This window comes from Convolutriloba macropyga, chromosome 10 (assembly GCF_964194025.1).
Source record: "Convolutriloba macropyga chromosome 10, txConMacr16.3, whole genome shotgun sequence".
Lineage (NCBI taxonomy): Eukaryota > Metazoa > Xenacoelomorpha > Acoela > Convolutidae > Convolutriloba > Convolutriloba macropyga.
The window spans coordinates 1833426-1860369 of NC_134477.1; positions in this window are offsets into that span (position 1 = coordinate 1833426).

The window sequence follows — 26944 nt, forward strand, 5'->3', positions numbered from 1 at the left end:
GATCTGGTCCAGTTAGAAGCGCTTTATTCAGTGAATGTCCTTTATAAATAGATGCTGCGTTTGTTACACGACGGATCTTTTTTTTCCGTTTGTGCTGTACAGGATGATGAGGAAGATACCATAATTGGCTGCAAGTTGGGGAAGGTTCGCGGTCCGTCTCCTCAACGTAACCTTTTACAATATCGTTCTGAATTAAGCTGCTGTAGATGTCGGCTAACTGTTTGTCTTCATTGAGGCGCTTTTCCAATGATCGTAAATGGGCTTTTGCTAGAAAGTAATTGTTAGGTAATTTTTATGTTTTGTTTCCAGGGTAGTCCAATCTCATACCTCTCTCCGTTATGTTTTACTGTATCCTCGAAAATTTGTAGGGCTTTCTTGTCTTCTTGGTTTACTGTATTAGGTGAAGCCTTTGTTGTTCTTGTTCCTTCACAGGTCCAAAATAGTTGTAGCATGTCTTCGTCCAAAATTGTCTCTTCTGACTTAACCCTATTGAACAAGGTTATATTACAATTGCATTGGTTCTTCTCTGTAATTTGTCTATACTTGTTTGGGACTGGTCCTGTTATTGTCCATCCTAATTGTGTGAGAACTCAGTACGGTGTTCCCGGTGGTCCGATTGTGTACTTGAGTGGAACTGTTGCTGTAAAAGCATCGGCTCCTATCAGAATACCTATTTTGTTGTCTCTGATTTGAGGAAATTTGATATCGCCTAAATGACCGAAGTCTTTACAAACGCTGTTGAGCATCTGAATTGGCACCGTCGGCATTTGAAAGTCTGTGGTAGAAGTCGCAAAGACTGGTAAGTTAATGATAAGTCTACTGCTGTCGATGGCTCCAATCCTAAGAAAAATTTCTGTTGTTTCAATCGTGTGTTCTTGGTATAGTGATGGTACGGGTATTGTAACACATTTCCTATCACGAATTCCTAAAGCATCTGCTATTGTCTTGGTAATTTGCGTATTGTCACTTCCACTGTCAAGGAGAGCGTAAGTTTCAATGGAGACCGTCTCCGAAAACACTGTTACCGGTATTGCTTGGAGCTGAACATGTGGTCGGATCCAACTGCTCGGCTGGTTATTACTGCAAGTGTAGTTCTGGTGTCGGTTATTGCTGCCTGAGAAGCATTTGCGAATTTTGGTCTGTTGAGTGCTGATATTGTTGATTAAAGTTTCCTGATGTTGGCTGCTGTTGTTGAACATTGGACGTATTGGGCACTTGATGTGATTGCCCGTAATAGAAGTTCCGGTTATGTCTGTTGTAGCTGTTACTATTGTTGTAGTTACGATTTGTGCTATTGTTGCTGTTGCTGTTGATGATGCTGTTGTTGTTGTAGTTGTTGTTGTTGCTGCTGTTGTATCGGCTTCTGCTGCGTTGCCGGTTGTAACCACTGTTACCATTTTGTCTAGTTTGTTGGGGTTACTGCAGCTCAAATTTTTGTTCCACGAAGAACTGTTATTTGTGAAATTGAACTGGTTTCTGTTCAAGCTATATCCGTTGTGTCGATATTCAGATATTGATTGGTTTTGTTCTTGATTACTAGGCTGTGTTGTGTTGAAATTGTTACGGTGTATTGTTGAGTGATGAAAACCGTTACAATTGTCTACCTGGCATCTGTATTTGCTGTTGCATTGTCCTTTTGGATGTTCGGTAAGATAATATGGGCATAAGTGCAGTTGTTGCACTGTCTGCTGTCTGTCGTACACGTTTTCACTCAAAATTTTTAACATTTTCCTAAATTGTGGCTTTGTGAACAAAGCGGGCAATTCTTTCTGGCGTTGATCCTTTGTTCAGATTTTCCACGTTGGTGTGTTCTCTCATAGAATGAATTTCTGTTGTGAGTGCGTGGCATATCTTCGCACGCTTCGGCGTACTTGTCTATCCAATCTTTGAAATGAATAAAATTTGGGTTAACAAGTTCTTTGCGGATGACATTTTCGTTCCACTTTATTATCATTGCAGGAGATAGTTTTTCTTTGGCTACTCTGAGAACGGCGGATGATTGCAGGTCCGGCGTAAACTCGTGAAGAAGAAAAGTTTGTACTAATTGTCTGAGAAATGCTGCAAATGAAATGAAGCTGTCTGGGTTGTCTGTCGAAGGCTTGGGCCAGCGTTCCACTTTGTCAAGATATGCTGCAATAACAGTTTGTGGTCTTCCAAATCTTCTCTTGAGTTCGGTTATTGCATCGTGGTAAAATTCTCCATTATATGAGTATCCAAAAACGCTTTCCTTTGCGCGATCTGTGAGAGCGTTTTGGAGATAGGTGATTTTCTGTGCGTCCGAAAGAGACACGTTATCATGTATTGTTGATTTGAAATAACAATACCACTCGTGCCATTTGAGGGGGTCTCCGTTGTATGTCTTCAGTTGTGTCTTTGGCAAATTGATGTTTATGTGCGGGTTTCTCTGATTTGGTGTAAATTGCAGATTGCGAAAATGTTAGTTGGTTGAATTGGTTGTGTGATTTTCATGTAGTTGTGTAGCAGATTCGAAGTGAACTGTGGGTTGTCTGACATTGGAGCTGTCTTCGTATCTCTCCATACTGTTCTTTCTGATTTCGTGTATTGCATGACACTGGTTGCGGCAAGACCTTGTCTGTATTTCCGTGTCAGATGTGTCTGCTGATACTGTTGGACGGCTGTAGGTTGTCTGTGTTAACATGGTATTCTCATTGCAACGAGGATGATTCCGATTTTCGGGTGAGAAAATGTTTCTATCCCTTGTTTGTTTTTGTTTATTCGAAGCAAGAGTTCGTGAATTTGTTAGGCAACTTTCCTGTTGAGTTGATTGTTGGTGAGTTGTGCTTCCCCCAATAATTTGTAGTTTGGATGCTTGGTTCTTTGAGGAAACTTTTGCACGCGAATCGTTTCGTTGGTTTGTCTCTTCATCGCTGTCACTGTCACTGTCGTCACAGCTGTCCTCTGACGGACAATTGCTAATACCTTTTTGTGCTATGAGCAGTTTTGAATTTCTGAGTTGTTTATCTGGAAGCAGATGGCTTTTAAATATTGCTGAGTGATTTACTATTGATGTTGTTTGGGGGTCCTGATTCCTTTTGCTGGATTTCACAAACTGAAATGGTTCGGCAAATTGATTATGCCAATTTGTTCCAATGCACTCGTTATGTTGATTGCTATGGGTTCCCTTGGAAAGTTCAGGTTGTCGTTCATTTCCTTCGTTTGAATCTTTAGGTTCACTATTGGAGGTCTGTTCAACAAATGTTCGAGAAGACCCCTGTTGTAAACTGTTCCGGTTCCAATCTATTCGTTGATTACTAATTCTTATGCTGTTGTTTGCTGTGTTTTCTACAGTTTCTCTAATGATACGTTTGCAAGATTTATTCGACACAACTGTATCTCTGCCGTTTTTTCGATGACTGTCAGGTGAAGAATTGTCGGTGTCATTTCGAAAATTCAGTGATTGATATCTATCAATGCTGAGTCCGATTTCATTTGAGACAGAACAACTGGTATTGTTTCTTTAGGTCAGTGTCGGGCATGAATCTTGTGGCTGTGATATAGAGATTGCGTTTCGCAGACTTCTATCTGATGATGATTCTCTCGAGTTGTTAGATGAATTATGTCTGTTGCGTAAGTTGTAACTCCGTGTGATTTTGGGCTGCATTTTCTTTGTGCCTGGTGTATCTGTTTGACATAATTTCGATGAAGGCGCATACATTGTTGTTTTTGTAATAGGATTGTCTCCTGAAGCACCAACTGTGTTCATCTTTGATTTAGACAAACCATTTATAATTTTCAGCAATGTTGTTGTGCGTTCACCTGAGCGTTCGGCAAGTGTGATGATCTCGTTAGTTGTAAGGGTAAACTCGGAGATACTATCCAATAGCTTGTCCAAGCATGCCTTATGTTCCAGCAGTGTGTCATACGTGAGTTGAAGAACGTCAACGTCATCGGTCTGATACTGTTCCTCAAGAAAGTTAACTGCTGAGCCCCACTCAACTTCACGTCTCATGATTTGTTGGATCAACGTCTCTTTCCTTTTATTTGTTTTTGGTGCCATTTGTTTCGGTCTAATTGCTGTTTGGAATTGTTCGGGTTATTCTTTCTTAGTGCTTAATTAGTTTGCAGTTTTGAACAGTTTCAGTTTCTATGCAAATTTAAGCAGCACTATCAATGAGAGCCCCTGTATTGTTGCGCGTAAGAGTATTCAAGGTTACTTGAGGTTGGTAAAGAAGCTGCTCTTTCTACTTCCGTTGTCTGTTTTTTGCTTAGTATTCTCCAATCTGTATGCAGCGTAATGGTTGTGAGTTCTTTTAATTGTCAGCCTATTTGCTGATAAGCGATTATTTTTACTTTTTTCGAAAGAAAATTCCTTTGTTATGGTGATATGTTAAAAGAGCAAAATTTATCTCAGACCCGAGTGTGCTTTTATATTGTTGTGATATTAGTGAAGGTATGGTCTGAGTTTCTTTTATCCTAAACTTGGTTGGGTCTGTTGGACTTTGCAGATGGTCAGAGAACGTCAATTTTTTTAAGGAAAATTAATGTCAAAAGAAATTATTTTTACCGACTTTTGATACGTGGCGTTACTACTTGACGTTTAAATCTTCTCTGCAACAAACAACCTAAATCCGAAGCTTTGTCTACTGTTTAGCGTGCCCTCTGAAGTAGAAAGTGTTTGACTGTAGTTGCCGTGTTCTTTCTTGCTTTACATTTTGAAGAGATTGAAAATTCCAAAACTTCGATATCTATCTACGATAAAAAACAAATTTTATAGTGTTATTATTTTCTTTATGTGTGCGTATGTGATTGAACACTGTCTACTTCAAAGCAAAGAACGATGTACACACATCTACAGCTATTAAACTGCTTTCTAAAAAAGGCAGTGGTTTTTTTTGCAATAAGTTGTGATGCTGTTTAGGCCTATTTGCACAATGAAACTTTTTCAATGATAACAAAGACAGGTGGACAAAGTCTTTTTGTTTAGGAATATGATATTAGGTATATAAATATATATAGGTAAAATAGGCTTATATAGATATAGGTTACTTCGGATTGAGACCCTTTTAGTTTTGTTACTTAGTTCTTTGTTAGAAAGATAGAACTATAAAAAATTAGTTGCTGGCAAACTATGCTTCACTTGTCATATTCCGGAATTCTTTTGGAATTTGTATATGATTATGCTATTTCTGCATTTTTTCTGTTCTCATTCTTTTTTGTGAGTTTTGAATTTTTTTCCTCTCTCTTTTTTCGTATTCGTTGACGGGCTGTAGTTGCAGTTCTAAATTGTTCTAAAAAAAAAGAAAACATTGAGTTATGTGAATACAGAAATTCGGTATTGAAAAGAATTCAAAGGAACTCCCTGTCTTTACGTCAATTTTTTTTAATGTCTTTAAAGTTTTAGTTTTATCTCAGAAGTTTTTTTTTAGTTGCAGTTCGTTGTTTCGGGGTCACCAATGTTGACCAACTTGCTTATAAGATCGATTTGACAATAGTAAATTCACAAACTTTGGTTTCAGCGGTAAATTAGCATGGAAACATATGGGCTAAAGTTAGAAATCAAATCATGCAAAAGTCAAATTAAGAAACTTGCGAAATATTGAAGCTTGAGCTTCAACACCGCTTGTGGGAGAAGGAACTATAAACTCAAATGGGTTTTTTTGTTCAGTCAATTTTGGCCGATCGATATATTTATCGCAGAGAAATGTGAGTGATATCAATGAAAAACTCGTCCAGCATAGAATACAAAACTAAAAAGATCTTTTGAATGTCGATTTTTTTCGACGAAATACCGGTGCTCAAATTTTTATGTGAGCACGGGATATTTGATTCAATTTTGCTCATTTTTAGCGTAATTTTTCAACAAATTAACTCTTTTCTATAAAATTTTACTTCAAATTTACATTTCACGCTGCAAAATGCATCAATATGGTGTTCCTAATAAACAAAATGCGATTGAAGAGACTAGTTCTGGTCTCATAGGGAAATTTACTTTAAAAAAATTGAATTCTTTTTGAGAGCTGATTTTTTTCATTATTCTTTTTTATATTTTTTTGTTTTTTAGGTGACTAAGAGAATAGTCTCCTTTCATATCGAGGTTCTGTTAATGAAGAACCTCATTTAAAGTCCCAATGAACAGAAAATTAGCTTTCAAGGAATCGCTCATTTTTCTTGGCTTCGACTCTGAGTAATCGTAATTTTTAAAGAAATTTTGATTTTCTTTTTGAAACTCTATTGAAATTTTGAAGTCTTATATCATAGACACGTCAACTTACGGTGCTATAGTCTTCCTAATCAGCGTTAATTGAACCTATCTAGTGCTTTGAGTGGACAGCTAATGGCTGCTAAGTCTTTGCAAAAATTTTTTTGAAATTTTTTTTGAATGCCAACCGATCTTAAACTTAGTTTTGTGAACTGTAGGTCAATCTCAAAGACAACAGGACCCCCGTATTTTCTACGGTAACCAAAAATAAACCGGATAGCGGTTTTATCTTGGTTTCATGACTTTGATGCGACGAGTTTTCATATACTTTGCTTATATTTTTGGATGTTTTTTTCATAATTTTGTTTCCTTTTGAAAACTTGTCACATTATGCTAATTTTAACAGTTATCATTGGCTCTGAAAAGACGTTGCCTGGAGGTTGCTTGAACAAAACCCTGGATAAAGTTTTCAGAGAAAAGTCTCTGGATTATATGGCCTCGACAATTTCGTCTCGCACTTTTCTCCTGAATCTTTGGTTTTCGCCCTTATTTGATTTTGTATTCGTAGTCCTAAGACTTATGCTGATATCTTATTTATGACTGGTGAACAAAAAACAGCATTGTATTCCCATTGAGGCATAACATAGCGTCTTTATTGACTTCCATTGAAAGGTATTGAATTTAATGGCGTTGAAACTACTGGTTTTCCCAGAGATTTCGTGGTTTTAAAATAATTGGTCATATTTTTTTCATTTTTTGATGTCTGATATTTTATAAGGAAGAGTCCTATTGAGGCCACGGGATTTGAAAAACGAGAATTTTTTACCGAAAAATTTGTTTTTTAATGGTTTCGACAATTTTTTTGAGCTTGCTGTTTTTGCTGTTCTTTTTATGTTCTTTGTATTGTCGTAAAAAGCTTAGAGGTCTCATAAGCTTCTAATTTAGGACTGAAGGAATTATATTACGCTATTTTGTTCTTAGTGAATAGTCTTAAAATTTATGATACTATTCTTTCTCAAAATTTTTTATTTCAGTTTTTGTTTTTCTTTTCGTCAACTTGTAACTTTTTCTCATCATTGAGTTTTCACATCGAATTGCTTGTAATTCAAAAATTGAACTTTCTACTAATATTGTTTTGTTACTGTTGTATTGTTTGTGTGACATTATGCGTTTTTATAAACGTTTTGTGAGTGGTCAATATTTGTTTCTTTTTCTCTGCTTTTACCACATTCGCGTAATAACAGAACCCAATTATTTTCAAATGAGGCCCAAGTGAGCTTATTTAATTGGTCAGTGTAATTTTACCCCATATATTATAGATAACAATTGAAGTAAAAAAACATAATTCGGATAAAAGCTAATTATATTAATGGCTTGAATATTTTGTGTTTTCGCAGATTGTTTGTAATTTCCTTAGTTTTTCTGCCTCCGTAGTCCGTTTCTATGGCTTAGGCTAAACATAGACAGATCCTATCAGTTTTGTAATGATTCCTTAATAAATTCATCGAGATTTTTTTTAAGCTAATGATTTTGAAGACGTTTGAAATCATTTGTTTTAAAAAAAGTTGATAGAGTTTTAAGTTTTGCCTCATTATTTTTTCCTTTTACTTGTTACCGATTCTCAAAAAAAACATCTAATTTTTAGTTTTGCTTATTTTCATTTTGTTATTTTCTCGTATTCTTTTTATTGGCAGATCTCGTGAGCACTGTAATGAGGCATGGCGTTATGTAATTCAGTTAGTAGTTTGTGTTTGTAACGAATTTTATAATCTCAAACATCTATTTTTGGTTATCTCTTCACTTGGTTGACAATTAAGTAAAAAATGTAGATTATCTGGGGTCGGAACATCATGTGCAAACGCACATTAGCGAGCCTCCTTGTTTAGTTTAAACTTTAACTCTAAGGAACCTCAGACACTCACCTTTATTTCTCTATCAGTGATTTTTTGATTTGCTTATATACAACCCGGGTCGAGAAAAAATCGGAAAAATATGTAAGATAAGCGGTGAAAAGTTAGTTTTTTCACCGCAAATTTCGTACATAATTTTGCGGTGAAATGCGATGAATGCGGTGAAATTATGTAAGATCACCGCTTGCTCTAGCGGTGATCTTACATAATTTCACCGCATTCACCGCATTTCACCGCAAAATTATGTACGAAATTTGCGGTGAAAAAAAAACTTTTCACCGCTTATCTTACATATTTTTCCAATTTTTGCGGTGAATTTTTATATGATCACAGCTTACTCAAGCGGTGAACTTACATAAATTCACCGCTCATCTTACATATTTTTCCGATTTTTTGCGTTCAGGTTTTTGCTGCAGTAAATTTGTCTTAGCTTTTGCATGGGCCTTTTTAGCTTCTTTGAGGACTAGAGCCGGCGCATTACTGTGCTCCTTAAGGAGCGCACCTGACCTAGCCGCCAAAGAAAAAAACAAAGACCCTTAATAGCTAAGACTAATGCGCGAAGGGGTCACAAACAAGGGCGGGGGGTTATCGCGCCGCGCGAAGGGGTCACAAACAAGGGCGGGGGGTTATCGCGCTAAAGAAAGAAAGAGACAAACATATAAATGAACATCTAAATGCACAAGAAAGGGGGCAGAGAGAGGGCGGGGGGTATTGTGCTGCGCGAAGGGGTCACAAACAAGGGCGGGGGGTTATCGCGCTGAAGAAACAAACAAACAAACATATAAATGAACATCTAAAAGCACAAGAAAGGGGACTCAGAAAAGGGGTGGGTTCAAGCGGAAAGCGAGAGCAGCGACGAAAAACGAACAAGCACGCGAACAGCGAGCGAGCGCAAAACGAGCGAAACAAAAACGAACGAGCGTGAAAACGAACGAGCGAAAAGCGAGCGACCGCAAAATGAGCGTGATAAAAACGAACGGGCGTGCAAGCGAACACACGAAAAGCGAGCGAGAGCAAAACGAAAACAACGAGCGTGAAAGCGAACGAGCGAAAAGCGAGCGAGCGCGAAACGAAGAGCCTGAAAGCGAACAAACGGAAAACGAGCGAGCGCAAAACGAGCAAAACGAAACCGGACGACCGTGACATCGAGCGAACGACCGAATTTGCCCAGAAGGCAATCCTAAAAAGCAGAAAAGGACTTTGCCATAAGCAAAGAAAACTGGAGAGAGAGAGAGAGAGAAAGAGAGAGAGAGAGAGAGAGAGAGAGAGAGAGAGAGAGAGAGAGAGAGAGAGAGAGAGAGAGAGAGAGAGAGAGAGAAGCGAGCAGATGCCCAGAAGGCAACAAAAAGAGGCGAGGAGCGCGCGAGAAAGAGGAAAAAAGAAAGAGTGAGAGAAATAAGAGAGACTGAAGAGAGAGAGAGAGAGAGAGAGAGAGGGAGAGAGAGCCGACAGAGAGACAGACTGAGAGAGAGAGAGAGAAAGATAGAAAAAGAGGAAAAGAAAGAGAGAAGAAACAATTTTTATTGAAACGCTATAGTTTTTGAGCTCAAAATTTGACGACAAATCCACTTCTGTTTTCGAAGACCAGCTAGGTCAAAAATTCATTCGTTTTCAGACTCTATTCTAATTTTGACACTCCTCCTTAGACCCTCAAATTATTTGAATAAGTCCTTGACTAGACTGAAAAACGATTTATGTTGAAACACTAAATAGGTGTTTTTGAAGCTCGAAATTTAACAACATATCGACAACTTTTTTTGTACACCAGCTAGGTCAAAAATTCATTCGCTTTCAGACTCTATTCCAATGTTGACACTCCTCCTTAGACCCTCAAATTAATTGAATAAGTCCTTGACTAGACTGAAAAGCGATTTATGTTGAAACACTAAATAGGTGTTTTCAGAGCTCGAAATTTAACAACGTATCGACAACTTTTTTTGCAGACCAGCTAGGTCAAAAATTCATTCGCTTTCAGACTCTTTTCCAATGCTGACACTCCTTCTTAGACCCTCAAATTAATTGAATAAGTCCTTGACTAGACTGAAAAACGATTTATGTTGAAACACTAAATAGGTGTTTTCAGAGCTCGAAATTTAACAACGTATCGACAACTTTTTTTGCAGACAAGCTGGGTCCAAATTTCATTCGCTATCATACTCTATTCCAATGTTGACACTCCTCCTTAGACCCTCAAATTAATTGAATAAGTCCTTGAAGGGACTGAAAAACGATTTATGTTGAAACACTAAATAGGTGTTTTCAGAGCTCGAAATTTAACAACGTATCGACAATTTTTTTGTAGACCAGCTAGGTCAAAAATTCATTCGCTTTCAGACTCTAATCCAATGTTGACACTCCTCCTTAGACCCTCAAACAAATTGAATAGGTCCTTGACTAGACTGAAAAACGATTTATGTTGAAACACTAAATAGGTGTTTTCAGAGCTCGAAATTTAACAACGTATCGACAACTTTTTTTGTAGAACAGCTAGGCCAAAAAATCATTCGCTATCATACTCTTTTCCAATGTTGACACTCCTCCTTAGACCCTCAAATTAGTTGAATAAGTCCTTGACTATACTGAAAAACGATTTATGTTGAAACACTAAATAGGTGTTTTCAGAGCTCGAAAATTAACAACGTATCGACAATTTTTTTGTAGACCAGCTAGGTCAAAAATTCATTCGCTTTCAGACTCTAATCCAATGTTGACACTCCTCCTTAGACCCTCAAACAAATTGAATAGGTCCTTGACTAGACTGAAAAACGATTTATGTTGAAACATTAAATAGGTGTTTTCAGAGCTCGAAATTAACAACGTATAGACAACTTTTTTGTAGAACAGCTAGGCCAAAAAATCATTCGCTATCATACTCTCTTCCAATGTTGACACTCCTCCTTAGACCCTCAAATTAGTTGAATAAGTCCTTGACTAGACTGAAAAACGATTTATGTTGAAACACTAAATAGGTGTTTTCAGAGCTCGAAAATTAACAACGTATCGACAACTTTTTTTGTAGACCAGCTAGGTCAAAAATTCATTCGCTTTCAGACTCTATTCCAATGTTGACACTCCTCCTTAGACCCTCAAATAAATTGAATAAGTCCTTGACTAGACTGAAAAACGATTTCTGTTGAAACACTATATAGGTGTTTTCAGAGCTCGAAATTTAACAACGTATCGACAACTTTTTTTGCAGACCAGCTAGGTCAAAAATTCATTCGCTTTCAGACTCTTTTCCAATGCTGACACTCCTTCTTAGATCCTCAAATTAATTGAATAAGTCCTTGACTAGACTGAAAAACGATTTATGTTGAAACACTAAATAGGTGTTTTCAGAGCTCGAAATTTAACAACGTATCGACAACTTTTTTTGCAGACAAACTAGGTCAAAAATTCATTCGCTATCATACTCTATTCCAATGTTGACACTCCTCCTTAGACCCTCAAATTAATTGAATAGGTCCTTGACGAGACTGAAAAACGATTTATGTTGAAACACTAGATAGGTGTTTTCAGAGCTCGAAATTTAACAACGTATCGACAATTTTTTTTGTAGACCAGCTAGGTCAAAAATTCATTCACTTTCAGACTCCAATCCAATGTTGACATTCCTCCTTAGACCCTCAAACAAATTGAATAGGTCCTTGACTAGACTGAAAAACGATTTATGTTGAAACACTAAATAGGTGTTTTCAGAGCTCGAAAATTAACAACGTATCGACAACTTTTTTTTGGTAGAACAGATAGGCCAAAAAATCATTCGCTATCATACTCTTTTCCAATGTTGACACTCCTCCTTAGACCCTCAAACAAATTGAATAGGTCCTTGACTAGACTGAAAAACGATTTATGTTGAAACACTAAATAGGTGTTTTCAGAGCTCGAAAATTAACAACGTATCGACAACTTTTTTCGGTAGAACAGATAGGTCAAAAATTCATTCGCTTTCATACTCTATTGCAAAGTTGACACTCCTCCTTAGACACTCAAATTAATTGAATAAGTCCTTGACTAGACTGAGAAACGATTTATGTTGAAACACTAAATAGGTGTTTTCAGAGCTCGAAATTCAACAACGTATCGACAACTTTTTTGCAGACAAGCTAGGTCAAAATTTCATTCGCTATCATACTCTATTCCAATGTTGACACTCCTCCTTAGACCCTCAAATTAATTGAATAAGTCCTTGACGAGACTGAAAAACGATTTATGTTGAAACACTAAATATGTGTTTTCAGAGCTCGAAAATTAACAACGTATCGATAACTTTTTTTGGTAGAACAGATAGGTCAAAAATTCATTCGCTTTCATACTCTATTGCAATGTTGACACTCCTCCTTAGACACTCAAATTAATTGAATAAGTCCTTGACTAGAGTGAAAAACGATTTATGTTGAAACAATTAATAGGTGTTTTCAGAGCTCGAAATTTAACAACGTATCGACAACTTTTTTTGTTGACCAGCTAGGTCAAAAAGTCATTCGCTTTCAGACTCTATTCTAATGTTGACACTCCTCCTTAGACCCTCAAATTAATTGAATAAGTCCTTGACTAGACTGAAAAACGATCTATGTTGAAACACTTAATAGGTGTTTTCAGAGCTCGAAATTTAACAACGTATCGACAACTTTTTTTGTAGAACAGCTAGGCCAAAAAATCATTCGCTATCATACTCTATTCCAATGTTGACACTCCTCCTTAGACCCTAAAATTAATTGAATAAGTCCTTGACTAGACTGAAAAACGATTTATGTTGAAACACTAAATAGGTGTTTTCAGAGCTCGAAATTTAACAACGTATCGACAACTTTTTTTGTAGTCCAGCTAGGTCAAAAATTCATTCCCTTTCATACTCTATTGCATTGTTGACACTCCTCCTTAGACACTCAAATTAATTGAATAAGTCCTTGACTAGACTGAGAAACGATTTATGTTGAAACACTAAATAGGTGTTTTCAGAGCTCGAAATTCAACAACGTATCGACAACTTTTTTGCAGACAAGCTAGGTCAAAATTTCATTCGCTATCATACTCTATTCCAATGTTGACACTCCTCCTTAGACCCTCAAATTAATTGAATAAGTCCTTGACTAGAGTGAAAAACGATTTATGTTGAAACAATTAATAGGTGTTTTCAGAGCTCGAAATTTAACAACGTATCGACAACTTTTTTTGTTGACCAGCTAGGTCAAAAATTCATTCGCTTTCAGACTCTATTCTAATGTTGACACTCCTCCTTAGACCCTCAAATTAATTGAATAAGTCCTTGACTAGACTGAAAAACGATCTATGTTGAAACACTTAATAGGTGTTTTCAGAGCTCGAAATTTAACAACGTATCGACAACTTTTTTTGTAGAACAGCTAGGCCAAAAAATCATTCGCTATCATACTCTATTCCAATGTTGACACTCCTCCTTAGACCCTAAAATTAATTGAATAAGTCCTTGACTAGACTGAAAAACGATCTATGTTGAAACACTTAATAGGTGTTTTCAGAGCTCGAAATTTAACAACGTATCGACAACTTTTTTTGTAGACCAGCTAGGTCAAAATTTCATTCGCTATCATACTCTATTCCAATGTTGACACTCCTCCTTAGACCCTCAAATTAATTGAATAAGTCCTTGACGAGACTGAAAAACGATTTATGTTGAAACACTAAATATGTGTTTTCAGAGCTCGAAAATTAACAACGTATCGACAACTTTTTTTGGTAGAACAGATAGGTCAAAAATTCATTCGCTTTCATACTCTATTGCAATGTTGACACTCCTCCTTAGACACTCAAATTAATTGAATAAGTCCTTGACTAGAGTGAAAAACGATTTATGTTGAAACAATTAATAGGTGTTTTCAGAGCTCGAAATTTAACAACGTATCGACAACTTTTTTTGTTGACCAGCTAGGTCAAAAATTCATTCGCTTTCAGACTCTATTCTAATGTTGACACTCCTCCTTAGACCCTCAAATTAATTGAATAAGTCCTTGACTAGACTGAAAAACGATCTATGTTGAAACACTTAATAGGTGTTTTCAGAGCTCGAAATTTAACAACGTATCGACAACTTTTTTTGTAGAACAGCTAGGCCAAAAAATCATTCGCTATCATACTCTATTCCAATGTTGACACTCCTCCTTAGACCCTAAAATTAATTGAATAAGTCCTTGACTAGACTGAAAAACGATTTATGTTGAAACACTAAATAGGTGTTTTCAGAGCTCGAAATTTAACACCGTATCGACAACTTTTTTTGTAGACCAGCTAGGTCAAAAATTCATTCGCTTTCAGACTCTATTCTAATGTTGACACTCCTCCTTAGACCCTCAAACTAATTGAAAAAGTCCTTGACTAGACTGAAAATCGATTTATGTTGAAACACTTAATAGGTGTTTTCAGAGCTCAAAATTTAACAACGTATCGACAACTTTTTTTGTAGAACAGCTAGGTCAAAAATTCATTCGCTTTCATACTCTATTGCAATGTTGACACTCCTCCTTAGACCCTCAAATTAATTGAATAAGTCCTTGACTAGACTGAAAAACGATTTATGTTGAGACACTTAATAGGTGTTTTCAGAGCTCGAAATTTAACAACGTATCGACAACTTTTTTGTAGACCAGCTAGGTCGAAAATTCATTCGCTTTCAGACTCTATTCTAATGTTGACACTCCTCCTTAGACCCTCAAATTAATTGAATAAGTCCTTGACTAGACTGAAAAAAGATTTCTGTTGAAACACTTAATAGGTGTTTTCAGAGCTCGAAATTTAACAACGTATCGACAACTTTTTTTGTAGAACAGCTAGGCCAAAAAATCATTCGCTATCATACTCTATTCCAATGTTGACACTCCTCCTTAGACCCTCAAATTAATTGAACAATTCCTTGACTAGACTGAAAAACGATTTATGTTGAAACACTAAATAGGTGTTTTCAGAGCTCAAAATTTAACAACGTATCGACAACTTTTTTTGTAGAACAGCTAGGCCAAAAAATCATTCGCTATCATACTCTATTCCAATGTTGACACTCCTCCTTAGACCCTCAAATTAATTGAATAAGTCCTTGACGAGACTGAAAAACGATTTATGTTGAAACACTAAATAGGTGTTTTCAGAGCTCGAAATTTAACAACGTATCGACAATTTTTTTTGTAGACCAGCCAAGTCAAAAATCCATTCGCTTTCAGACTCTAATCCAATGTTGACACTCCTCCTTAGACCCTCAAATAAATTGAATAAGTCCTTGACTAGACTGAAAAACGATTTATGTTGAAACACTAAATAGGTGTTTTCAGAGCTCGAAAATTAACAACGTATCGACAACTTTTTTGGTAGAATAGCTAGGTCAAAAATCCATTCCCTTTCATACTCTGTTGCAATGTTGACACTCCTCCTTAGACACTCAAATTAATTGAATAAGTCCTTGACTAGACTGAAAAACGATTTATGTTGAAACACTTAATAGGTGTTTTCAGAGCTCGAAATTTAACAACGTATCGAAAACTTTTTTTTGTAGAACAGCTAGGCCAAAAAATCATCCGCTATCAAACTCTATTCCAATGTTGACACTCCTCCTTAGACCCTCAAATTAATTGAATAAGTCCTTGACTAGACTGAAAAACGATTTATGTTGAAACACTAAATAGGTGTTTTCAGAGCTCGAAATTTAACAACGTATCGACAACTTTTTTTGTAGTCCAGCTAGGTCAAAAATTCACTCCCTTTCATACTCTATTGCATTGTTGACACTCCTCCTTAGACACTCAAATTAATTGAATAAGTCCTTGACTAGACTGAAAAACGATTTATGTTGAAACACTTAATAGGTGTTTTCAGAGCTCGAAATTTAACAACGTATCGACAACTTTTTTTGTAGTCCAGCTAGGTCAAAAATTCACTCCCTTTCATACTCTATTGCATTGTTGACACTCCTCCTTAGACACTCAAATTAATTGAATAAGTCCTTGACTAGACTGAAAAACGATTTATGTTGAAACACTTAATAGGTGTTTTCAGAGCTCGAAATTTAACAACGTATCGACAACTTTTTTTGTAGAACAGCTAGTCCAAAAAATCATTCGCTATCATACTCTATTCCAATGTTGACACTCCTCCTTAGACCCTCAAATTAATTGAATAAGTCCTTGACTAGACTGAAAAACGATTTCTGTTGAAACATTTAATAGGTGTTTTCAGAGCTCGAAATTTAACAACGCATCGACAACTTTTTTTGTAGAACAGCTAGGCCAAAAAATCATTCGCTATCATACTCTATTCCAATGTTGACACTCCTCCTTAGACCCTCAATATAATTGAACAAGTCCTTGACTAGACTGAAAAACGATTTATGTTGAAACACTAAATAGGTGTTTTCAGAGCTCAAAATTTAACAACGTATCGACAACTTTTTTTGTAGAACAGCTAGGCCAAAAAATCATTCGCTATCATACTCTATTCCAATGTTGACACTCCTCCTTAGACCCTCAAATTAATTGAATAGGTCGTTGACGAGACTGAAAAACGATTTATGTTGAAACACTAAATAGGTGTTTTCAGAGCTCGAAATTTAACAACGTATCGACAATTTTTTTTTGTAGACCAGCTAAGTCAAAAATTCATTCGCTTTCAGACTCTAATCCAATGTTGACACTCCTCCTTAGACCCTCAAATAAATTGAATAAGTCCTTGACTAGACTGAAAAACGATTTATGTTGAAACACTAAATAGGTGTTTTCAGAGCTCGAAATTTAACAACGTATCGACAACTTTTTTGGTAGAATAGCTAGGTCAAAAATTCATTCCCTTTCATACTCTATTGCAATGTCGACACTTCTCCTTAGACACTCAAATTAATTGAATATGTCCTTGACTAGACTGAAAAACGATTTATGTTGAAACACTTAATAGGTGTTTTCAGAGCTCGAAATTTAACAACGTATCGACAACTTTTTGTTGTAGAACAGCTAGGCCAAAAAATCATCCGCTATCAAACTCTATTCCAATGTTGACACTTCTCCTTAGACCCTCAAATTAATTGAATAAGTCCTTGACTAGACTGCAAAACGATTTATGTTGAAACACTAAATAGGTGTTTTCAGAGCTCGAAATTTAACAACGTATCGACAACTTTTTTTGTAGACCAGCTAGGTCAAAAATTCATTCCCTTTCATACTCTATTGCAATCTTGACACTCCTCCTTAGACACTCAAATTAATTGAATAAGTCCTTGACTAGACTGAAAAACGATTTATGTTGAAACACTTAATAGGTGTTTTCAGAGCTCGAAATTTAACAACGTATCGACAAGTTTTTTTGTAGACCAGCTAGGTCAAAAATTCATTCGCTTTCAGACTCTATTCTAATGTTTACACTCCTCCTTGGACCCTCAAATTAATTGAATAAGTCCTTGACTAGACTGAAAAACGATTCATGTTGAAACACTAAATAGGTGTTTTCAGAGCTCGAAATTTAACCACGTATCGACAACTTTTTTTGTAGAACAGCTAGGCCAAAAAATCATTCGCTTTCATACTCTAATCCAATGTTGACACTCCTCCTCAGACCCTCAAATTAATTGAATAAGTCCTTGACTAGACTGAAAAACGACTTATGTTGAAACACTAAATAGGTGTTTTCAGAGCTCGAAATTTAACAACGTATCGACAACTTTTTTGTAGACCAGCTAGGTCAAAAATTCATTCCCTTTCATACTCTATTGCAATGTTGTCACTCCTCCTTAGACACTCAAATTAATTGAATAAGTCCTTGACTAGACTGAAAAACGATTCATGTTGAAACACTTAATAGGTGTTTTTAGAGCTCGAAATTTAACAACGTATCGACAAGTTTTTTTGTAGACCAGCTAGGTCAAAAATTCATTCGCTTTCAGACTCTTTTCTAATGTTTACACTCCTCCTTGGACCCTCAACCCTCAAATTAATTGAATAAGTCCTTGACTAGACTGAAAAACGATTCATGTTGAAACACTAAATAGGTGTTTTCAGAGCTCGAAATTTAACCACGTATCGACAACTTTTTTTGTAGAACAGCTAGGCCAAAAAATCATTCGCTTTCATACTCTAATCCAATGTTGACACTCCTCCTCAGACCCTCAAATTAATTGAATAAGTCCTTGACTAGACTGAAAAACGACTTATGTTGAAACACTAAATAGGTGTTTTCAGAGCTCGAAATTTAACAACGTATCGACAACTTTTTTGTAGACCAGCTAGGTCAAAAATTCATTCGCTTTCAGACTCTATTCCAATGTTGACACTCCTCCTTAGACCCTCAAATTAATTGAATAAGTCCTTGACTAGACTGAAAAGCGATTTATCTTGAAACACTAAATAGGTGTTTTCAGAGCTCGAAATTTAACAACGTATCGACAACTTTTTCGTAGACCAGCTAGGTCAAAAATTCATTCGCTTTCTGGTTCTGTTCGGAGTTTGCCACTGCTCCCTTGACCCTCAAACTAATTGAATTAGTCCTTCACTAGGTTGAAAAACTTTACGTTGATATCTAGTTTGACACAAAGTATTAATCATGCTCAAAGTGTTTTAGCAGTTTCACAAAATACAATTGATCGTATGAAATCCGGATTAATTTGCAGGATATATCATCGACGTCATAGTGAAGAGTCTCTTCCGTTTGTTCAACAGCAAAACCTAGAGGTTCAAACTTTTCGCAGCACTCGGCAAAGTCAGTTCCTTCTAAGTTAATGTTGGTTGAAAAACTTTACGTTGATATCTAGTTTGACACAAAGTCTTAATCATGCTCAAAGTGTTTTAGCAGTTTCACAAAATACAATTGATCGTATGAAATCCGGATTAATTTGCAGGATATATCATCGACGTCATAGTGAAGAGTCTCTTCCGTTTGTTCAACAGCAAAACCTAGAGGTTCAAACTTTTCGCAGCACTCGGCAAAGTCAGTTCCTTCTAAGTTAATGGCAAGTCTTTCTAAAATTGTAAAGACGCGAATAAAGCATCGCACTGTTCCATTGTCATAAAATGCAATCAATTGTCCCACTTTTGAATCTTTTCCGATCTCAACATAGCTATTACTAGTGCTTCGGGAGTAGCAGGCGCAATCAAGAAGAAACTTTCCGTCATATCGGCAGAAAATTTTAGCGGAGGGGAACTGATCAACCAACATTTTACCTTCCTGTGTTTCAACTAACCCGTAGTCTTCTTTAATTGGCAGTTTTTTCCCGAGTAAATTTGAAACCAAAGGTTTCAAAGAATCGTCTTTTAGATCTGACAGCATCAGTTCGCGATTTAGGACATATCTTTGAGCTAATAACTTGCACGTGTTAACTGTTCCAGTTATAGGCCGGATTAGATAATGATTAGCAGATTCAAAAAGTGACGCAGAAGTGGTCCACAGGGGTAAAAAAAATTCACATTGCCAAGCGAGGTGCCGCAACAGATGAAAATTAATCGGCTCAAATTGTCTTCCTGTGTATTTGAAATGCATATTTCTACAAAAAGCATCCAAAAGCAATCCACATAAAGAAGCATTTTCCCCACTCTCATAGAGCGAACGAAGTGCAAATACAAGGTAGTTTAAATCACGGAAATCTGAATAGTCGTTGAGAAGAGGTCGGAAATCAATCGGCGCTAGATACAGGAGATACATTTTTAATTCATTTGCTTTGAAATGCTTCAAGTTATCAAGAGAACGAACAGTTCGCTTAAACTCTGACGGTAATTTTAGATTGACTGTTGCATACTCAATTGTGACTGGAGATCCACTGATCTCAAAAAGAAACTCCAACAAGTCTTTAGCAACACCTTTAGAAAGTTGGTGCATCGTATCTATAGGGGCAGTGAGAGGAAGATTTGGAATAACTTTAAACACATAAGGGTAACCTTGAACACCTTTGCTATCAATTTCGGGATCGTCTTCTTTGTTTGATTTCCTGTAATCAACATCGCCGCTTTCAAACAGGATAGATTGGCAATAATGATTTTCCGGTTTTCTCATTTTCAAATCTTCGCTATGAGGGTAAAAGTGGGCCCCAAGCCTATGCTTGCCTCTCATTTCACATAAAGTGCAACCATAATACCCGTTAAATTTTATCATTTTAACTACACTACTCTTGCAAGGAAGATCTACAATTAAGGCAATTGTCTTAAATTTTGCATCAAAAACATAGTCCTCAGCGTTTACAGTGAACTTTCTTGATATTTCCTGTTGATAACTTTTGAAGATATCGTCCCAAGGCAAATCCCCACTTCCATACCAAACACTACAGAGAACAATATTCTCATATTTCGATCGAAGAATTGGTGGCAGATCCGCTAAAGCAACCCACACAGGGTATGCCGACTCGTTCGCACTATCACGAACAATGGCTCCATCTGTATTCACAATCAGTCGGAGGCGCATGCAGTCACCTTCTAAGACGGGTTCCAAATTCAAGTCTTTATATTGTTCTCGGGTTGAACTGTACCTCAGAATATGTTCGTGATTTTTCTCTACAACAGATCTAAGATGTTCAAAAAAATGCAGACAAATCAACTCGCCATTATCGTAACACGTGTGACTTTTAGTATAGTTATTTGAGAGTTCAGGAATCAGCGTTTTCACGCTGAAAGGCGTCGGGAACCCAGAATTAGGATGAATAAATTGCTCTCGTTTAATCAGATCATATAGAAGTTCGTCCGAGCCCCCATGCTTTGCCACAAGGGTTAGAAGCGAAATTAGGGCATTGTGGACTTAACGTTGGAGTTCCCACATAGAATAATCTCGAGAAAAATTCAGTTGAGGAAAACTTGATGAGCTGACTAATGGCGTTCTGTCTGGGCTTCGTTCGCTACTTGTTTCCGACTGATCATCAGTTGTAAAAAAGGAGTAGCCGCGTGCTGCAACGGAAGACGATATCACTTGATCAGAAATCGGAACTGGATCATAATCTGATAGAAATGGTTGCTCGTCATCAATTTGACCGGAAAAACTTGCTGTCTGTTCAATAAAGCCGTCAATTACTTCAACAGGATCAGTTTTAGAAGATCGGTGCACCTTGACGCTACCCATGTGCTGTCTTCTCAACCTTCTTTTCCTGTATATTGCCTTACTATTAACAGAAATCTCCCCAACGGTATCTTTTTCAGAGAAAGTGCCAACAGATTCTGCAAGAGCATTTCCTACGTCTGAATCATCCGACGATGTCACGTTTTCAGTTAAATGACTAAACAAAAGGGGGGAGCCAATTTTTGACTGCTTTTCTGTTGGGCTTGAAACAAGCGTGCCTTCTGAAGAATTGTCTGAACTCGGGCCTTCAAACTCTGAACGATTTTCACAAGAAGCAAAAAATTTGCCCTCGTGATTGCTCGCATCTGGTTCAATTCGAGAAGAGTGTTTTTCAGCACAATAATCACATTTGCACTCTCCAAAGCTGCCAAAAAAGAATCTCCGTAATCGACTGTTATTTCCTCGCCTGGTTTTATTGACCGTATGACTTGAAGTCTCAATGCTTTATACGGCAAGTAATTGCAGCTGTATCCCTGGAAAAAACGTGTGTTAGGATAACAACTGTGATTGACAAATCTTGTCACTCCAAGCAATACCACTTCCTTCTCCGTAAAACTGCTTTTCATAATTGAAAGGGGGCTCAGTTTTTCTTTCAAACTATCGGGAATCTCTTCAATTATTCCAACAATGTCCTCCAGTGGCTCAAATTTTGGCTTCAGCAATTTCCCAGTTACATTGAAAAGGCCAAAACCTCCAAACTTGTCCGGCAAAATTCTGTAACCTCTATTATCTGCCTCCCGGTACAGTTTCGAAAAGCCTTCTAAAGTCTTGGCAAGAGTTGAATTCGAGCTCACCTCATTAAGAAAATCTGAGAAGTCATCAATTTTGTACATCATCATTGGCCTACGCTCTTGCGGCTTCAAAATATTGGACACAACAAAAGCATCAGCTATCACTAGCTTTTCACAAACTGACATTTCGCACCTGAAGAGCCATATTCGCAATCAATACTATATGAACATAACCGAATATTGTTGGTTCAGTTGCGCTGTAACAACAGAACGCGCGACAAAAAAGTGTTAGCGGAAAATGCATTAGAAAGACATGACTAAAATAACTGCGAGCAATTAGAACTGGGAAAACAAAACTTGAACTCATTCAAATTTTTCAATCTGACCAAGATGCTTCCAGAAAAGCTATCTTCAAGCTATTTTAACAAACAATTAAACAACATAATTTAGAGTTTGGCACCGAAAACATTTGTAACTTGATTAAAAAAAAATAAATTGACTCCTCGTAAATTCTCAGCACAAACGCACGTGACTGAACAGATTAGAACTGCGATTTGACTTCTGGCAATCAATGATAAACTTTAAACAACAATTCTAATTAACACTAAATCTAAAAAATTCTAATTCTATTTAAGCTTCGTCATCTAATTGCTCTCGAGTATTGGATCTTTCGACAGAATAGTCACTTGGTTGGAACGAACTGTTAGTTGCCGTAGCAGTAACATGACCTTCGTTTTCAGCAAACCTGCAGCTGTCTCGAACCAACTGGTTGTACGATTTCCTTGCCACTTTGTAGGCAAGATTTGGAGTTGCCGGATACTTCTGACGCACTACATTTTTGAATTTTTCCGAAAGCTCGTCAGATACCGGAGAACGAATTTTGTCCGCCTTTCGCTTCGGGGAAATCAGCTTGTTAATTTCTCCAGAAGAAAAGAGATGAGTCCCAATCGAACGTCCAAATGATCCCACATCGCTTCCTGCGGAGATAGTCATTAAATCAAATCCATCATGGAGGACTGGCGCTTGTTGTACCTCCCATTCGGGATACTCATCCACGCTTTGGAAGTTGTGTTTCAAGTAGGAGATCTCCTCTTTTAACAGCAGTCGCTATAAAAGCAGCCTTTTAAAAACTCTCAATAACAATTAAAAGACAAAAAATTATACCTTTATCTCAAAGATTAACCGATCATTAGGTATTTCTAGATCAAAATTTTCAAAAGCTCTTTTCTGAAGCTCATTAGCCGTAAAAAGACCTTTCCTACCTTAATAACAAAGACTGCCTGGTTTTTATGTATCTGTAGAAGAATATCTAGAAGCTGATTTTCCAAACTCATTCACGATAAAAAGACCGTCATATGTTTATAAAAAAGATTACCTGATCCTTTAGTGTTTCTAGAAGAAAATTCCTTCTCTTGGTCTGCCTCACACACTCTTCATTAAAAGCTTTCATCAAAGAAGCCATTCTCATTTCGTGAGCGTTGGCAAACTCTTCAAACATGTCGCAATCAGAATCTGGATCTGAGTCTTGACCACGATTGGCGGGTGTAAGCTTTGGACAAGGTGGTAAATCACGCAATTCAATTGTGCCCCACTTGTGTTGGAGTCTTCAATGTCGTCTCCTTGGAGGTATTTCGAGGTTTCTTTGATTGAATTGGAGACCCGCCTAAAGCCGGCAAGGAGCTTTGCTTGGTATTCGTGCCAGTCTTTGATAGGAAGTTCACGTCATCAAAGACTTGTCGTTTACGATCGACCTTAACAAACGTGACTTTCAAGCTTTCAGGTCTCACACCACTTTTCAATTGCGCCTCATATTTTTCGTAGACTTCTTTTGCAGTTTTTTTGGAACCATTGAAGAGCAATCGACACGAAACATCCATGCCATCAATTTTCGTAGTTTTAGTAGTTTTATTTTCTTCCAACGTCGATCGTTGGATATAGCTGAAATTTTCTGGCCTTAGCTCACTGATAACACCCAATAGATGCACTTCCTTAGAGCCAACGAAAATCCATTTCTGTTCTGCTTTCATCAGAGATAGTTTGACTGAGTTGTTTATCTCGACTTCAGAATCAGATTCATTTAGTCTTTTTGTGGGGTTTACTCGTGTTCTCGAGGATGGTCCTGCCGTTTCAAATTGGTTATCAATTGTTTCATTGGAGCCACGTGCTAAAATTGGTTGACTAAATGAACATCCCTCGAATGTCAATTTCCTTTGATGAGCTGGCTGCTGCAGAGGTTCCTTGTCAATAGAGAGAGAATACCTCTTTTTCTTGTTTTTGCCAGACTTTTTCATTGTATCTAAAAATTGCGCCAACAGGAAGTTCTTTATGGAATAACGCAGCAAAATTTTCCAAGCTGGAAAAACTTCGTGTGCCAGAATCCTCTTAGAGAATTCACCTATAATGGTGAACTTGCACTCCAATGCTTGTTTAATTAGAACTACGGCTTGTTGATTTGAAAAATCCACCCTTTTTTTCAATCAAAAAGATTTCAAAACAGTTGGGGATAACAAGAGGCTCAATTAATTTGCTTGCTTATCGAGGACAAAATCAAAACGATTAAGGAATAAAATCCTGCTTATGAAATTCTCATCACAAAATATGCCAAACTCGTATTAAAACTATAACAATACTAGCTCATCTTCTATGCCAACAGCGTAAATAATGTTTAAGTACATCAAATCTAACATCAAACTTCTTAATGTAAAACTAAACCATTTCACTCAGAGCGATTAACAAACTGTAATCAAACTAAAAACCTCGAGCCTCATCTCCGACTTCTGACTTTTCTCTCTTTGAATCACTGTTTTTCAAATCTTTACTCTGTTTTCTCCTGAGGAAGTTCTTTCTATTTCTTCCCGCTTGATTTGCAGCTTTACGAGCTCTTGGGTAGACTTCTGTGAACTTGGCTTTACCATAAAGTCTTTTGATGTGGGCTAAAACCAACTTATCAATCTAACAGTGCCCAATCTATTGTAGTGATGAAACAAAAACTAAACACACCCTTAAATTGAGCTACTTTTTCCGGAGTTGCGGCAACACGTTGATCGTGGTTACTTTTACAAGGCGAAATCATTTTCTCGGTCAAACCGTCACAGTTCCAATTTTTGGTTCTTAGTTTCTTGCCAGCGTCCTCTGGATTTTTCACGTAACCAAGGTCATACAAGTCAATTCCTTCAAGAAATCGAACACACGCGACGCCATCAGCTTCAATTTCTGGTAATGCTCTTTCTTCCTCTTCGTTAATTGTCGTCCCTTCATGGCCCTACAAGAACCCAAAAATGGTCATCGAGTACAAGCAGCAAATAATTGCACGAAAACTAACCAATGACTTAAAACTTTGCACTTCTTGCTCAAGTTTTTTGTTGTAGTCTGCCATAGCCTGGGCATGATCATTTATAAAGCTAGCAAACTTCGCTTCGTCAGACTTGAGGAGAGCACATACATCCTTGTGGTGGTTGCAGCACTGAACAAAAATAATTTTACGTTAGGAACCTTACTGGCAAGAATCTTACTATTTTTAAGAAGACTTTTTTATTTTTAAAAATGACAAACCATAGAATCCAAGTTGCTTTTTTTCTTCGTTTCTCTTATCGATTCAGAGAGCCTCGTGTCATTGTCCGCTTTTCTTTTCTCTGGCTCTTTATAAACACTCTTAGTCATCAAGTCCTTTTGGTGAGAACTCTCAATAACAGCCATATAGTTGTCACTTCCAGAGGCTGAAATTTCATCTCCATTTTTACTGCTTTCCTCTCTCACAACTACATTCGTTAAATTATCTGATCCCTTTTCTGTCACTTGTTTTTCAAGCTTTCGATGGCTGCCCACTGGGTTGGTCTTCGACTGCAGAGATTTCAACTTCTTTTCCTCCAGGATATCCGCATCATACCTCCGTTTCACATCAGCTTCGGCGCCTTTACAGATTAAGTAGTAGCTTTGCTTACCTGTTTCTAGGTTTAAGATTACTTCACTCAATAGCTGTAGATTTATTTTCTGCGTTATGACCATTTTTGGCCATCGGTCATCAATCAAATTTAAGAACTGTAGGTCTCCCGCTTCATTTCTGAACAAATAACAGAACAACTTATTGAGTGGCATCACTTCTGAAAACTAAAAATGGCGAAGTAACTTTTGGGATGAGATGCTTTAAGTGGGAAGCAGTGGAGCAATTTGGATCCAGTTAAAAATTACGCAAGTAAATCTAATCAATTGTTCTCATAGGCCACAGCAGACAAAACGCCCCCTGTACAAGCTCGCAGATACTTTTATTTTATTTAAGCCGCAGCGAGCAATTCGCCCGCTGAAAAAGTACGCTATTAGACCTATTTCGCAGCAGACAAAATGCCCACTGATTTACGCAAGTAAATCTAATCAATTATTCTCATAGGCCGCAGCAGACAAAACGCGCGCTGTACAAGTCCGCAGATACTTCTATTTCATTTAAGCCGCAGCGAGCAATTCGCCCGCTGAAAAAGTACGCTATTAGACCTATTTCGCAGCAGACAAAATGCCCACTGATTTACGCAAGTAAATCTAATCAATTATTCTCATAGGCCGCAGCAGACAAAACGTCCGCTGTACAAGTCCGCAGATACTTCTATTTCATTTAAGCCGCAGCGAGCAATTCGCCCGCTGAAAAAGTACGCTATTAGACCTATTTCGTAGCAGACAAAATGTCCACTGAATTACGCAAGTAAATCTAATCCATTATTCTCATAGGCCGCAGCAGACAAAACGCCCGCTGTACAAGTCCGCAGATATTTCTATTTTATTTAAGCCGCAGCGAGCAATTCGCCCGCTGAAAAAGTACGCTATTAGACCTTTTTCGCAGCAGACAAAATGTCCACTGAATTACGCAAGTAAATCTAATCAATTATTCTCATAGGCCGCAGCAGACAAAACGCCCGCTGTACAAGTCCGCAGATATTTCTATTTTATTTAGGCCGCAGCGAGCAATTTGCCCGCTGAAAAAGTACGCTATTAGACCTATTTCGCAGCAGACAAAATGTCCACTGAATTACGCAAGTAAATCTAATCAATTATTCTCATAGGCCGCAGCAGACAAAACGCCCGCTGTACAAGTCCGCAGATATTTCTATTTT